Here is a 16194-nt window from a genome sequence, read left to right as displayed (position 1 = left end):
CTATGAGGTTTCTTTGTGTTTAATAGACTGCAGTGAGTATTATTCTTGAATTTGTTATTGAATGCCCAGTCATGCTCTATGTGAAACGAGCAAAAATAATAATTTTCCCCTTTCAAAAGGTCTGATTGGTAGTTTATGGCAGTGCACCTCATTGTCATGATTTGAATCTAACATGGTGTACCATATGAATTTCTAATTTAGAAAAATTAACACCAATAAAACCATTGCAACTTTGGTTTACTAAATTCCATACAAGATTGTGGTTGGATTCGAAAAATACTATTTTTGGTTATTTTATTTTATCAACGATTCAAACCTAACTGATTTCAACATTTATAAGCAAAATTTTGAACAAATTATCAAGTTTTGTCAATTTGAGTTAGGATGCCTCAGCAACTTCAATCGTCTGAATTAAAGCAAAACAACTACTACATTCAACTTTTTTAGTACCTGTCTTGAAGAACAATAATATTTCTAGAAATGTGTGCCTTCAAAGTTGAAAAAATCTTCAAATTTTTTTAATTGCTAACAAAAAAGGAAAAATTTTCAGATAAATTTAAGGATTATTGGCAACAGTGACGTCACAGGCGGTACTAATACTAAAGCAAGGCTGCCTCGGCACTACCTCCTTTAAATATTCCTTGGGTGGATTCAACCCCATCAAGGAGGCTGAAAGGCTGCTCCCCATCCAAACTGGTGTGCGATGGTCGGTGGTTCTTATGTATCGCTAAAACTAGACTGGCATCGAATTTCATTTGAACCAAGCTGCTGCCATGCTTCAGTGGGTAGTCTGCCAGCACACAAGATCCAATGGTTTTGGAAACCCTCCAGTTCGGGTAGATCTGCGCATACATCCTGCATCTCCTGCAAAAGATGTTTCCTTTCCGATATCCTCCTTCGTTGTAGGATTCAGATTGGACATGGATGTTCTATGCTCGAAAGGACCCTTTAGAAAATGATTTTTCTGGTGCAAGAGTTACGTCTCTTGTTCTGTGAGTAGTTGAAACCAGATCAAAATAACTTACACGATAGAGTCGCTTATCAACGTTTATCAACTGATCAAAGAATGGCGACGGGTTAAGAGTGAAGATTGGGGCAACACAACGCTGCAGGTATAAAATGGAATACGCACTGGACTGAAATTCCTAAAGTGAGGGGGTTGTAAAAGACCCCCTTTGCCAGAAGAAAAGAAGTTCATGTTATACTAATAACAAGGTTTCGTAAACAAAAGGACGAAACTCGACAAGTATCTGTGTGCTGGAATTTCGACTACCTTTTTTTGTGTTTCATCAAAATTCTATTTATTTTTGGAAAATTCAAAATAGAACAAGAAAGGCACCGATCGTAAGCCTGCTAATCACTGAATCTCTCAGGCTTGAACTGTTAAATCTACTTTAAAATTCTCGCATGACATTTTTCTATACTGAGTAATATAAACTTATTGAATTTATAAGATATTTAATTACAAATACATATCGTAAATTCGAAACCTAATTAGAAATGATCGTTTTTCGATCAAATCTGATCGACTCAGTAACGCGCTGTCATATGGAAGATTTTCCGCTGTTCGAAATTTCCCGAAAGGTTTGCTTTATATTCACCACATTTTCCCACCCAATCGTAACAACTACAGCGAAATGTACCTACATACTATGTCGAAAGCTGATGGGTGGTAAGCTTTTTCTCGGTCCTTCTGAAACGGAGATCTTTCACTACATTGTTGTAGCCTGTTATTCACTCTCACCTTCTTTTGGCCTTCCCACCAGTAGGTAGTAGTAGGTATCTCCCATTGATCCCCCCCTTCTTTCAACCACCCGCTCCTCCGCTACTGGTTTCCACCAGCTCTTCCACCCACGGATTTTCCAACCAACCAACCATTCATTGATCCATGCTTTACACACAAACACAGGTGCGCGTAGAGCTGGGAAATTCTGCGCACATGGTAGTGCACCCTTCTTGATTCGATCGGGCGCTATAGTACAACTACCAGTAGATACTAGGTATTGCGGTTTAGTGGGACCTGGTAGTATCCCACAAGTACATCCGAGAGATTCCATCCTGTGTTGGTTCGGTAGTTAATGGCATTGAGATTGTGTTTGAAAGGGCCAAAAAGTCAAAATACGATCGATCGCAGAGGTGTACTAAGGCGGATTGAAATGTAAGTTCTATTTGCACTTCAGGCGCAAAGTTTCTTGATGATTTATGAAGCTAAGACTTTTAGACATAGAAATGACAGGGGTCAGGTCATTTTTTTTTAAATTTAGAAACATATTTTAATCTGAAAAGTAAGGATCATATTGAAAGTTCTTAACTACAATAATAGGTCAGATTTGATATTTAGAATCAAGCAACAGATTGTTTGTTCGAACTCAGGAATCATGATTTCGTATTCAGACTCAGAATTAGGTTTCGAAGTTCAGTTTGAGAGCTCTAAATCAGATTTCAAAACAAAGACTTAAAATTCATTAAATGTTTCCAAACTTAGGATTCACAACTGGAATGCTGATTTTTCTATTTCTGTTTTCTATTTTGTTTATTTAGAGGGGATTTTAATTAATATGGTCCTTCTTCTTCTTGTGCTTATGATACGTACACAGCCAGATCTTGTCAGCATCCCGGTGAATAGTAAAAATACATTTACTATTCATCTTATCAAGGCCGGGCCCACTGTGCAGTATTGGACGCAGAGACGACTGGAACCAGGGGAGGAAGAAACGTGGACAACAGTACCATACGTTCCCATGTTAATTTTATATTTATTCGTTGGGAGCATAGATGCTAAGATATTTCTATGCTCCTTGGTGTTGGGCCTTGCGATTCTTCCTTCAGGGGATGGAAATGAGGTTTTTCTACATGGAGTCCAAAATTCAACAATACAATATTAAAGAAATTTCTTTAATCATTATACACTGTTTAGTTCTGGATCCCTGTACCTTCATCTCAGGTCATCGACCATGGTTATAGCGCCATTGCCCGCTTTTGAAAAGATTTGAAAGAGCAGAGAAATTATTAATACAGCACCAAAATCCTTAGAATTTTTCCATTCTAAAAGATTTTAGCGCCAAAAGGAATACATACACATTATGACATACTAAAAATATCAAAAGCAAAATTCTAAAAACAATTCTTTATGATAAATTTGCAGTAAAAGATAAAATTAAATGATTATGAGCGTAAGAAATATAATCTTTAATCAATCAAAGTTAAATGCACTGTTGAATATAAAGTTTTGACCCTGTTGCAGACGAATAATCATAAGTGTAACAAGTGTGGTATGCAAGTTTTTTTTGTTACATTTTCCTAGAATGAATAAATACTATTAAATAGAACTTTTAACCTTCCCATGCCGTTCGGGTCAATATGACCCGAAGCGCACATTTAAAATCTCTTTATCATCATTCCAATATACTGAAGAACTTGGAATTTTGACAGACCAAGTATGTTCTATGAAAATAATGATCAAATTAACGTCAAAAAATTGAAATTTGAGTTTTGAAAATCAGTTCATTGGGAAATGAAATACAGCTAAGCAAAGCAAAAATTGGATATCGTTTTTTTAAAGTTAGATTTTTTTCTACCGGAAGATCTGATATAGCGGTCAAAACTTTCATTGGACCCCAACATATCTATACACTGTCGGATAGATGGATTCTTGACGATTTCAAACATCAATGAAACACTTAAATACAGAAAAGCTGTCAAAAGTTATGAGCATTTTAAAAATAAAATGGATTTTTCGGACTTTTTACTTTCTGAACCAGTTTCTGATAACTTGGTAATACATATCGACTTTATTTTAAAATGTTGAGTAATAAGAACAAATTACCTACACAATGAATATAAAATCATCAAAATCGGTTAACATTTACAGCCAGGAGAACGAAATCAAACTATAACTCAAATTTCCCCGAAACGGATATTTTGCGAACGGCATGGAAAGGTTAAAAAATAAAGCCTTTGCATATTTTTGGCGAACCGAAATCAATTTAAACAAAGGATCTGAAATCAATTAATAATCGAACATATGTTATTTTGAACTCCACACACATCAACATCTTGTACATAACCACTATAATCTTGCCAACTGCATTTTAGTTATATAGGAAAAATAGTGCTAGTACTGGTACTTGAAATCTATTTAAACTGGCGCATGTTAGTGAATGGTGTCAATCAAATATGTTTTGAGACAAAATATTTTCATTTAGTCAAAAAAATAAATTACAATGTAGTATTAATTATCGTTGACCGAAAGATTTATGTCGCCGGATAAAACGCAATCACTCAAATCGCTTAACGCCCGACCTAAATCGTTACGCTTAAGCGTTACAAAACCGTGACGGTGGTATACGAGTTTAATCCAAGGGTCGATTATAATATGCATGTATGCTTGATTATGAAAAGTATACTTAGCTTCGGGTTAACTTCGGATATTTTCGAAATTCCATCTGAAACAGGGACCAGACTAGAAGAAACAGCATTGAAATTGGAGCTAGATTGCAACTAGCTCAACATGATGATACTCGTCCACACATTCATTATTTCCCCTTCTTCGACGATTCCAGCTTCGCCTCATAAGAATAAACTTTGAATTCTCTCAACTAGAAAAACTCGTCCCACATTCCCGAAAAATACATGTCGCCCCGACCCATCTTGAGCCGAAAAACACACGCGCGGTAACAAAAAAAGAAAAACACGTCGGCTCGCGAACACAATCACACCGTAGCGGAATGCTTCCCTTTCCTGAGGAGCTAACCTCACGTCTCAAAATTTTGAAGCGAAACGGCACAACCAAAATTTAAGATTTTCCCGAAAACACCAAATGGTTATTAAAATCTTCATGATGTAATAAAGAAAGCACTCTTCACTTATTGGTTCCACTAAAGAAAACTACTTAAACCCGGCCGAAATTGATTTAAATTAACTTTAAAATTTCACGGAAAAACAACGCGTCCATTACCAACCAGTGTTCCCAACGATCCTCCTAATATGGTCCTTCTTCTTCTTGTAAAAGAAAATTTAAAATTACATTCTTAATTTACATTTTTGTTAAGTAAATTTGAACTTTTGAGGAATTTTATCAAGTTTTCTTCGTTCGCCATGTTTAAATTGATCTATAATTAGGGGAGGGTGGAGTCTTTTTCTTTTTTTTACGTAACGCAATTTTTGATCATTTTCAATCCCCTCCCCCTTCGTAACACATTTTTATCATATTTTCTATTCAAAATCCACTAAGCGTAACAAGCTGCTATATCCCCCCTGCTGCTCTGAAAATGGAAAAATAATATAGTATTCTACGTTTCTAACGTATCTTTTGGAAATAATAATCCATATAAACTTGTTTTTTTTTTAATCTGACTGTTTCAAAAATATGATTTTTTTTAAATAAAAAAGGGGGGATTGACCGATTTACAAGTAAAATTGATGAGTTTTCCAGAAATTCATTTATTTTTAGGTTTCAGAAATGAAACTAAGGGAATTCAGATCAGAAAAAAATATGTTTTTGAAATTATAACGCATTTTTCTAAAGTATAGTAGGGACTTATATTAAAATCTCGCAAAGAAAAAGAAAATCAAAATAAAAAATTCCAAAAATATTTTAGATTATAGATTTTGAAAATCAGATGGTTCGTACGGATTCAGAATTAAGTTTTTGTATCTAGACATACAATATTGAGTTTCCAATTTAGAAGCTCTTAGTAAGATTCCAAAACCTCCACTTCAAATTCAGTTAATATATGTACATTAGACTAGTTCAGATTAAACTTTTTTCGCTGTTAAAAGCCGGACTCACATAGGTTGTTCCTTATGCATTTCCAAGTAGGGAAAATAAGGGCCTTAACCTTACGCGTGTTTTAGGCTTAGAGATTAAGTGATTCGAGACTTTTATTGACTGGAGTGGAATGTATACTTATAAGACACTTGAATAATTTGATAAGAAGCTTAAGGACCAGGTCAATCTACTGAAAATTTGAATTTAGTAAGCGGAAATTATTCTGATGGCCAACTGGCGGATACACCTAAAGTTGGTATTCTTTGTTTAATTGATGTTTATTTTGCCAAAAAGTGACCATTTCAGCTTCGAAGACTTCTCTTCTCACTAACTACCATACGAACAGAAAGCAGTTTGTCCAAATCAATCAGTCATCAAGTGACATTGGTAACCTTCCCGTTGGAGTTCTTCAAGGCAGCAATTTATGACCCCTTCTGTTTATCCTACACACAAAACTTTCGGGGCTCCACTTAGCAAAATTTCGCTGTTACTTTCCGTTAGCAAAAATATTTTTTTACTGTTCAGTTAGCAAAAAGCTACATTTACTTCATTTTAGTAATAAAAAAGGTCATTTTACTTTATTTTAGTAAAACGAAGGTTTTTCAGCCGCTTTGTTCACAGACAGCAGCCGCCGCGCCAGTTGGGAGAAAAACAAAAAGCTGTCGCGATTAAGTGCGGTTCCGGATGTTCGTTGGTGGTGGTTCTTGTGGTGGCCAACTCCACGACGAAATTGTAGCTGAATCAACACCGAATGCTTACAGGTAAGGTCCGATCTTAATGTGTTCAGATTCTTCAATTTTTTAATTACTAATTTGTGTGTTTGTTTTTTTTTCTACCAGGTTAAAACTGCAACATGAAACCCGCAACAGTCCGGCAATGAAGAAGAACCACAACTGGAATTTCAACAAGCTGCATCCGGCAAACACCCCGGTGCTTTCTTTGATGAAGGTGGCATGCGTTCCCAGGATCGGAACTTCCATTTTACGAAAAGTGTGAAAATAAAATTTAAAAATATGAAAAATAAATAATAAGTGAATGAAATTTGTGTATTCTATTCAATAATCAAACATTCCCCTGATTCTCCAGAGAAAAAATAACAAAACATTAAATTACGGATCCGGGAAATCTTTTTCTCCGGTTTTTGCTAGAAATTTGAGTAAAAACTGCGGCGGCTAACTTTTTTCCTGTTTGCTAAAATTTTAGTTAAAAAATATTGCTAAATTGATTGCTAAGTTTCTAGCTGGTCAAATTTGAGCAAAATTTTGCTAAATTCCGGCCTCGAAAGTTTTGTGTGTATATGTCAGTGATTTGCATAAATAAACTACATTTATATGGCAAACCAAGACTTTCTGCTGATGACACTTCATTGTCCTACGAGCACTCCGATGTCAGGATCGTTGTATCTCAGATGTCGAAAGATCTGGATACTCATCGAAATTCCTTCACTACAAATCTCTCGTTCAACTTGGAGAAAACTGAATGTGTAATCTTTCAATCAAAAAGCCGGTAGCCTGAAACTCACAATCAGCTCCATGTTGGCTAAACAGTCATTGAACAAGTCAAAACGTACAAGTACCGACGAATTGATCAAATGGGACAAGCACATAGAGCGCCTACGAAAGGAGCTTAGCGCTGCTATACACAGCGTGATATGGAAGATATCCTGGTTTGTACCCACCAAACAGATAACTTATTTATACCACGCATTTGTACAATTTAAGTTGCAAAATATTGTATCCGTCTGAGGAACTGCAAGGAAGAACGATCTAAATTCTAAAACCACTTCAAGTATTGCAAAATCGTTGCCTTAAAGCAGTAGATATTTAAACGACTCAGACTCTTCTCAACGGTAAACTTATACCGAGACGCCCCGTCGTCAATTCTACCAATAGCTGCGCTAAGAGAATTGCAAAGCGTAGTTCAGATCCACAACATGATGCACAACCCACTTTTCCACCACAACCAACATTTCCCGCATCAGATAGTACAAAGAAGAGCTAACACCGAGAAAATGAAGAGATCCCCCGGATATTTCAGTAAAATCAAATACCTACAATGATTCACCCACATACTTAAAACTCATCAGGAACATTAGTTTCAAACGCCAATTGGAAGTTCACCTAAAAGTCAGTTTAGAGGACTTTCTAACATAATTAAAAACGAACTAGATCTTTGAAATTGTGTTAAAAAGAAACTATGTGATAATTCAATATTACAAATTATGAAGAAAAATAGTTATGAAAAATACACGAAGTAAAAAGTGAAGAGGTTTTATGCCTTCGGGAGCATGGTTCTGAATTAAAACCAACTTCTTGGCCATAACCGCGGCGCTGCCACAAACCCAAGGGGGATTCATACATACATGGACTTTTCCCTGCTTAATTGAAAATTAAAGACTTGCAGTATTCTAGATCTTTGAACTGGTGTCTGTTTGGCGCAATCAATTTTTCTTCAATATTTCTGTATCATTTTTTTGTTTCCATTCAAGTTTCATCTAAAGGATTTAAGCTCAGTTCATTTAGTAATGGTAGGTACACTTTCTTCTCTTCAACATCAACACCATCATCGTGCACAGCCATTGGTGAGGAAGTACCGGTGACGACAAAGATGAACGTGAATGCGACCACTAGCCTAAAACATGATATCAAGATCGTCATTGGGGTTTTTAACGCTCAGGTCGGCCAGGAGGAGGAATTCAAACCGACAATTGGGAGGTTCAGTGCGCACCAGCTAACCAACGAAAACGGCCTCAGACTAATAGATTACGGCGCCTCTAAATGACTGGCCGTACGTAGTACCTTTTAACAGCAACGCTTCCCACACAAGTATACCTGGAGCTAACCGTACCAAACGCAATCACAGATAGACCATGTTTTGATAGACAGCCGGCACTTATCAGACATTATCGACGTCAGATTCTGTCGAGGCGCTAACATCGATTCAGACCACTCTGGGGCTTATTCTGCGAGGCGAGTGACGTGAAGTGACTTGGTTTTTTAGAGTCACCGTATTCTAGCAGGCGAATGCCGTGACTTCAATGAACTTTAGGTGACTTGAATGAACTTTTTTATACTGTCACCGTATTCTCAGAGGCGAATGGCGTGACTCGAGTCGGTGGCAAGTGACTTTTGGAGTCGTAACCTATTCCGCAAGTGACTCGGTAGAAAATAAAGAGAAATGCAGCTAAAATCATTGAAAAAATTGATATAGATTTTTATTGCCACAAATTTAAGGTGAAAAAATACTCCTTTTTTCAGAAAAAACGAATAGCAAATCTAAAATGCTGAAAAAAAGAATACTTATATTTGAAATATTCAAACTTATTACTTAAATGATCTTAAACAGTTGGATTCTTCTGCACTGAATTGCATGGCGCAAAGATTTTCGATTTCGAAACAATCTACTAAAAGCCTTATCTAGGGGCGGAGTTCTACCTAACAGCAGAATTCTTGGTATAATAAAAAAGTAATTTTAATAACATAACTTTTGATGTTTTTAATCCTTTATTTCTCTATCGTTTTTGGCATAATAGCACAGCACTTTCTTCCACCATTCAGTTATTTTTTTTTCACTGTTCCGCTACTCCGTTGGCTAGTGCAGCGTTCTACGGCATCGTATCGTTTTCAGTACACCTGTAAACGGAGAGAGATCAGAATAGTATTAATTTTATAATAAAAATAATTTGATAAAAAATCACTTTCTTTCACCGTTCAATTTCACTGACCTGACGCTATGTTGACCTGGAAGCCCAAAAACATTCCTACGGCGTCGTGTTGTCCTCAGTACAGCTGTAATGGAAAAAGAACAGATAGTTCTGTATTAAAATTAATTGAAATGAAAATAATTTTAAAAAAATACCTTTTCCTATGCAGGCCATCCATTTTTGTTTATGCGCAAATATCTTTTGACAGTTCATATAATTCATTTTGGAGCTTGCGAATGAACTCAGCGGCAAAAATCAAAAAAATAGAAGGGTAGGTGAAGCACATTTTTTATGAATAGCCTAGGTGGTATCAAAAAAAGGCTGAGGAGATGTTTTGTATGTCCAAATGTTCGTTTACATCAGCTGGATCTGAATACAAACACAAAAAATGACCTTAAAAGTCCATCAAAACTCGTTTTTGTTAGAAATTTGCAATAAAATTGAACATAAAATCTAACAGATTTGCATCACCTGGGTATGCACGCACGTTGGGCAAAAGCATTTTTCGAATGAACTTCGATGAACAACCAATCCATAAATAGGGATTGAGCTCTAAGGTTATACATTTTCGTGTTCGCATGTGTATTAGTAGCCAAAAAAATAGCGTTTTTTTTTTAAATTTAATCAAAGTTGTTAAAAGAAATCAATTAAAAAAATTACGTATGGCTTCTCATGTGTTTTAAAATTTTTTTTTATCGCAGTTTTTATGGTCTGATCAATTATGGAGTTCAAAAGGTACCAGATCGAGTTTTGAGCAAATTTGATCACAAAAATTAATTTAAAATAATTAAAATGTTTGATTTCTTAATCAATTCTATTCAAATATATTATGGAAAGATTAACTTTCTTCCAAATACTATCAAACTGATTGGCCGTGATTTTTCAAATAAATGAGATTATAAATTCAATTATAAATTGAAGAAGACTGGATTTATTCAAGCAAATTCAGGCAAGCTCAGATTTTTTTTAAAACATTTAAAACAGATTTTTCAATAAAACATCTGTAAAAAATTTATTAACGAATATCTAAATGATTGAATGAAAGTATATTAAATTTTTCGGAAGAATTCATAACTTAAATGGTAATTCTCGGAAAAAGTCTTCTTATTTGTTGTGCGTTGGTTCAGATTCTTGTCTCATAAATAGAAAAACTGGCTTCTAGAATGTTGAAAGTGCCCCGGCCGAACTCTGCGGACTAATGCACAGAGTAGTTTAAATTGATTTTCATTCACAATCAAATGAAACTCTGGGTCACAATCTGGTTTACTATGTTCGAATCATCTGGTCCTAATTTTTGAGGACCATGACCACTGGATTTGGAGTGCGCAGTTTTCGCCTCGGTTTAGGCTGCCAGGCACTTGAGAAAGAAAAACCATCCGTCGCCCGTGGTCCTGTAAAAATGCAAGCTTATAGAAAATCTTCAATATTCACTCTTTATTAACATACACTTAGGCAGAGGCGAACCAGCCTGCGACTGAAAAGCTTGAGAGGGCAAAATACAGAAAAAAATACCTACACTTACCATACTTCATCCCGAATCCTTCTAATTATGTTCACTCTGATCCACATTTTCACACGACTAGCCAAATTTAATTCGATATATCAGTTTTCTATTCTTTTTGCAAGTCGAATCAAAATATCTTTTGAATCAAATGCTGAAGTTTTTATATAAATTGAAAGCATTTTCCTTTGGTTAAAAATGTTTACTTTGTTTCAAAAGAAAAAAGCCATTCAACCAAATCAGTTTTTTGTGTTTCAAAAGCCTAGTTTTCTCTGGGTTTTATATTATCAGCATAAATTTTCGAATGTTTAGTGAATGTGACGTCATCCAAGAATTTAAATATCACCCTACCTTCTTTAAATGTCCTTAAATATTTTGACAGTCCGCATAGTGAACCTGATGAAACTGCTTCATTGCCTCTGGAACGTTAAAATGAATGCAGCAATGAACTAGTCACCTAAAGTGAGTCGCCTCTCGGAATACCACGACTATATTCACGTGACTACGACTAATGTGACTCCGAGTCACTTCATTCGCCTCGCAGAATAAGGCCCTCTGTCTGGTGATGGTGAAGATTCGCCCAAAACTCTCCGTAATGAACAACATACGAAACCGACACCCACCTCGGTTAAATATCGCACGATTGAAGCAACCTGAGGTCGCGGCAGACTACCCGCAATCGCTCGAAGTTTGATAAAGCCCCTCTCGAGGACTGTTGGGATACCATCAAGACGCCACCAACAGCGTTGCGGAGAACGTCAACGGGCATGTGGAACGAACTCGACGGAGCGACTGGTTCGACGAGGAGTGTAGGAGGGTAATGGACGAAGAGAATGCCGCGCGGGCGGATGTAGTGCAAAGAAGCACCCGTCGAAATGTGTAAAATCACCGACAGCAAGTCCGAATTTTCCAGGAGAAAAAGCACCGCCTGGAGGAGGAGGAGCTGGAGCAGCTGCATCGTTCCCAAGAAACACGAAAATTCTATCAGAAACTCAACGCATCCCGCAAATGCTTTAGGCTTCAAGCCGAAATGTGCTGGGATATGGTCGGGGGCATCCTGACGGACAATCGTGAGGTGATCAAAAGGTGAAAACAACACTTCGATGAACACCTGAAAGGCGCACATGCTGAAGAACAAGACGGTGGGGAAAGATACATCGCCGGCGTAGCCAATGACGAGGTGGAACCACTCCCAACGATGAGTGAAGTTAAGAAAGTCATTCGCCAGCTGAATAGAAATAATTAAGTCGGCTGAGAAGGATGGTATCGCAGCTGAACTCATCAAAATGGGCCCGGACAAATTGGCCGAACGCCACAAGCAAACAGATTCGTGGGTAGTCGTCAGGCCGACTTCGGACCAGATATTATCATTACGGAAAATGCTCCAAAAATGCCGTGAACACCAAGTCCCTACGCACCACCAATTCATCGACTTCAAAGCCGCATACGACACGATCGACCGTAACGAGCTATGGAAAATCATGGACGAGAACGGCTTTTCCGGGAAGCTGATCAGACTGATAAAGGCGACGATGGATGGAACGCAGGGGGCTTCGATGGTCTATCCTGCATGATGTTCCACGTGGTGCTAGAATGTATTATTCGACGAGCGGTGGACAAAATGCGGTGCTCATTAGATTGGTTGTTCTCTACTAGACTGGCCCAAATTTGTATGGGATGATTTTTACAACATTTTTTTCAACGCGGCACCCCCTAGAGTGGTGCTTTTAGGTGAAAAAATGACTTTCTGAAAGTTTCAGGTCATTTGGCCAAAGCACGAGCTGGCGCAAAGGACTTGAAAATTGTATGAAGATTTTCGGCAAAATGTATGAACAATCGACATACCTTCAATCTTTGTATTCTAAAATGTGTTTCCAGTATGCTAGAAAGCTCAGAATTTCAGGAATTGTAGTTCAAACAATGACAAACAAGTTTGTAGAAGATTGTGACGCGATACGAGTTGACTGTGATAAGTTATCCGCAATTGAATGTGTGATCTTTTTCGCATTTCATCGATATATCGTGAACGGTGTATAGGTGGATTATTAGTACTAACTTGATCGCATTGTCACACAGTGAGAATAACAGATAGAAAGTTTGTATCCTCGACAAAGTTGTAGTTCATTTGATAACAAATATCTTTGCAAAAAGTTAGAAGAAAGGTTTGAAAAACTATGAACTGCTGCATTGTGTGACGATGCTATCAAGTGAGTGCGATTATTAGCCCATACACCGTTAACGATATATCAAAAAAATGCGAAAAAAATCACACATTCAATTGGGGTTAACTCATCTCAGTCAACTCGTATCGCGTCACAATCTTCTACAAACTTGTTTGTCATTGTTTGAACTACAATTCCTGAAATTCTGAGCTTTCTAGCATACTGGAAACACATTTTAGAATACAAAGAGTGAAGGTATGTCGATTTTTCATACATTTTGCCAAAAATCTTCATACAAATTTCAAGTCCTTTGCGCCAGCTCATGCTTCGGCCAAATGACCTGAAACTTTCAGAAAGTCATTTTTTCCCCTAAAGGCATCATTCTAAGGGGTGCCGCGTGGATTATAAGGATTTTTTTGGTTATGGGCCAGTCTATTCTCTACGGACATGAGACATGGATATTGCTCGAGGAGGAACTGCGTACACTCGGAGTATTCAAGCGACGAGTGTTAAGAACCATCTTTGGCGGCGTGCAGGAGAACGGAGTGTGGAGGCGAAGGATGAACCATGAGCTCGCGCGACTCTACGGCGAGCCCAGTATCCAGAAGGTGGTGAAGGCTGGCCTGATACGCTGGTAGTTTACATGTAGAAATTCTAATTTTAATTTGAAACACTGATCACACTGACATAACACTTAGAACAAAAGTTCGATCATTTTGTGGCTAATTTTTTTTGTCAAATTTTGCAGGTCCGCAATACCGACGGTAGGTGGCGAACCTGCAAAATGTTACAAAAAATGCTCTGTAGGAAAAATGTACCTGTTTAGCCCGATTTTGTCGAAGAAATTGCCTATATCTTTTTGCAAGTTGGGTGACACTTTCTAACTGGGATAGCATTTCTTCAAATCGATCGATGCGCACTCTGGAATCGACATTGCGTACTGTTGGAAAAATTATCCAACAAACAAAATCAAGTGTCCAGTCAGTATGATCAGTGTTTGAAATATGAATAATGTTCTTATAGATATTAATAATCTAGCTTCTAAATTATGGGTCTCCAAATTTCTGATACCATATTTTGAACGCTGATACTGGATAATAGCAATTTAAACTTTTTTTCGTTAATATGATTATTACTGTCATCTGCTTTTCGAACAGAATTCTAGTTAATCCACTTTCTCGTTTAGTTTTTTTATCTGTATTCTGAATTTTGGTCTGAATGTTAAAGTACTGTTTAGAAATTGATACTTGTTATCTAAATTTTTAATTTGGGATTGTATTTCTGTTTTCTGATTTATTTATCTAGAATATGATTTCTTTTAGATTTAAGTCTGAAGTCTGTTTTGAAAACTAATTTTGTATTGTGATTTTTATCAGGCAATGAGTACTTTATTCCAAGCTGTGCTTGTTTGGTGAGACATAAAAATTTGTCATTTTTAATTTTTATAGGTAACTTATTTTGTATCATTTGTCTAGCCTTAAGCAGACTTGTAAACCATCGACATTTTCTCTGACAGTCGCACAGCCTGCTTTTATCGGTATCATTGTTCGTGCCATCAAACGAATGCGACCGAAAACTTGCCGAACAATCGACTACCATCAAACGAAACGACATTCATTCTTCTTTGTGTGATTGTCGAACGAAATTTCGTATCTTGGTACACGAGAGGGATAATTTGATGGTCAAACGACCATCATTCCCGACAGTTTACGACATCGCCTATCTCTTTCACGCAGCAGAACTTACAGACTCAATAAGCAAATGCAATCTTTTCTATTCACTCCCTCCTGTTGAAAAAAAATTCGTCACTCTGCAGCGCCGGGTGATGTTTGGATGTGTTGGTCGAACAATGTGGAATGATTATCTCGATTATCTACGCAAAAGGGATGACAGTCAAACGACTAACCACAAAAAAGATCAAAATTTCGTTTGACATTTTTTTGCTCTCCGATCAAACGATTGCGCTCTCCACGATTGTCACGAACGATGTGTGGTGGTTGTCTCCGGAAAAATTCAAACGATGGTGACCACTTACAAGCCTGGCCTTAAGGCACTGACCATACTGACTGGACACTCGATTTCGTTTTCTGGATAATTTTTCCAACAGTACGCAATGTCGATTCCAGAGTGCGCATCAATCGATTTGAAGAAATGCTATCCCAGTTTGGAAATGCCACCCAACTTTAAAAATAAAATATGCAATTTAGACGATAAAATCGGGCTAAACAGGACCATTTTTCCTACAGGGCATTTTTTTGTCAAATTTTTCAGGTTCGCCACCTGCCGTTGGTATTGCGAACCTACAATGTCTGACAACAAAAAATTAGACAGAAAATGGTTGAATTTTTGTTCTAAGTGTCATGTCAGTGTGGTCAGTGCTTAAGGGTTTAGTTTCTATTATTTTTTTCAGAAATCATCTTTATGATCTTTCAGCTTTTCCTTGACCCGAATGACAATTGTTAAAGGGTCTTTAATAAATATTAATAATAATAATAATAATAATAATCTTTCAGCTTTTATTTTAGTTTCCAATCCAAGATTTAACATACGATCTCATTTTTTTCAACATATGACAACAATCGACAACTTATACAAACATCAATTTCTGTTAAGTCTCAGCCTCAGCTGAAAAGTCAAGAAAGATACATCTCATATTTGGTGTTCAACGTGTTTCAACTGGAATGAAAATTGCAAGGCTAAAACTTTAGGTTTTAACTTTGGTTTGATCATTCATAGTATTTTTCTAGCTTTTTTTGCAGTGTTTAGAAAAACATTTTAGCTGTGGGAAGTTGACTCTACTTAGAAGAGACGTTAGGTGGAAAATTCAAGGTGAATTTGTAGTTTAATCAAGTTTAATGAGATACTTATCTCTTAATGATACCAGTTGGAGGAAACATGTTGTCGGGCTTAGAAAGGTTACTCAGACACTCCTAAAGAATCTAACTCCATTTTTCGAAAAGGGGGCTCGAATCCAAAATCCATAGCTGACACCGGGATTCGAACCCATAACCCACAACAACTTTTGATTGATCGTTGTTGATATTTTTATTACAAAAAT

This window comes from Uranotaenia lowii, chromosome 3 (genome assembly GCF_029784155.1).
Source record: "Uranotaenia lowii strain MFRU-FL chromosome 3, ASM2978415v1, whole genome shotgun sequence".
Taxonomy (NCBI): domain Eukaryota; kingdom Metazoa; phylum Arthropoda; class Insecta; order Diptera; family Culicidae; genus Uranotaenia; species Uranotaenia lowii.
Note: the sequence above shows the minus strand (reverse complement) of the source record.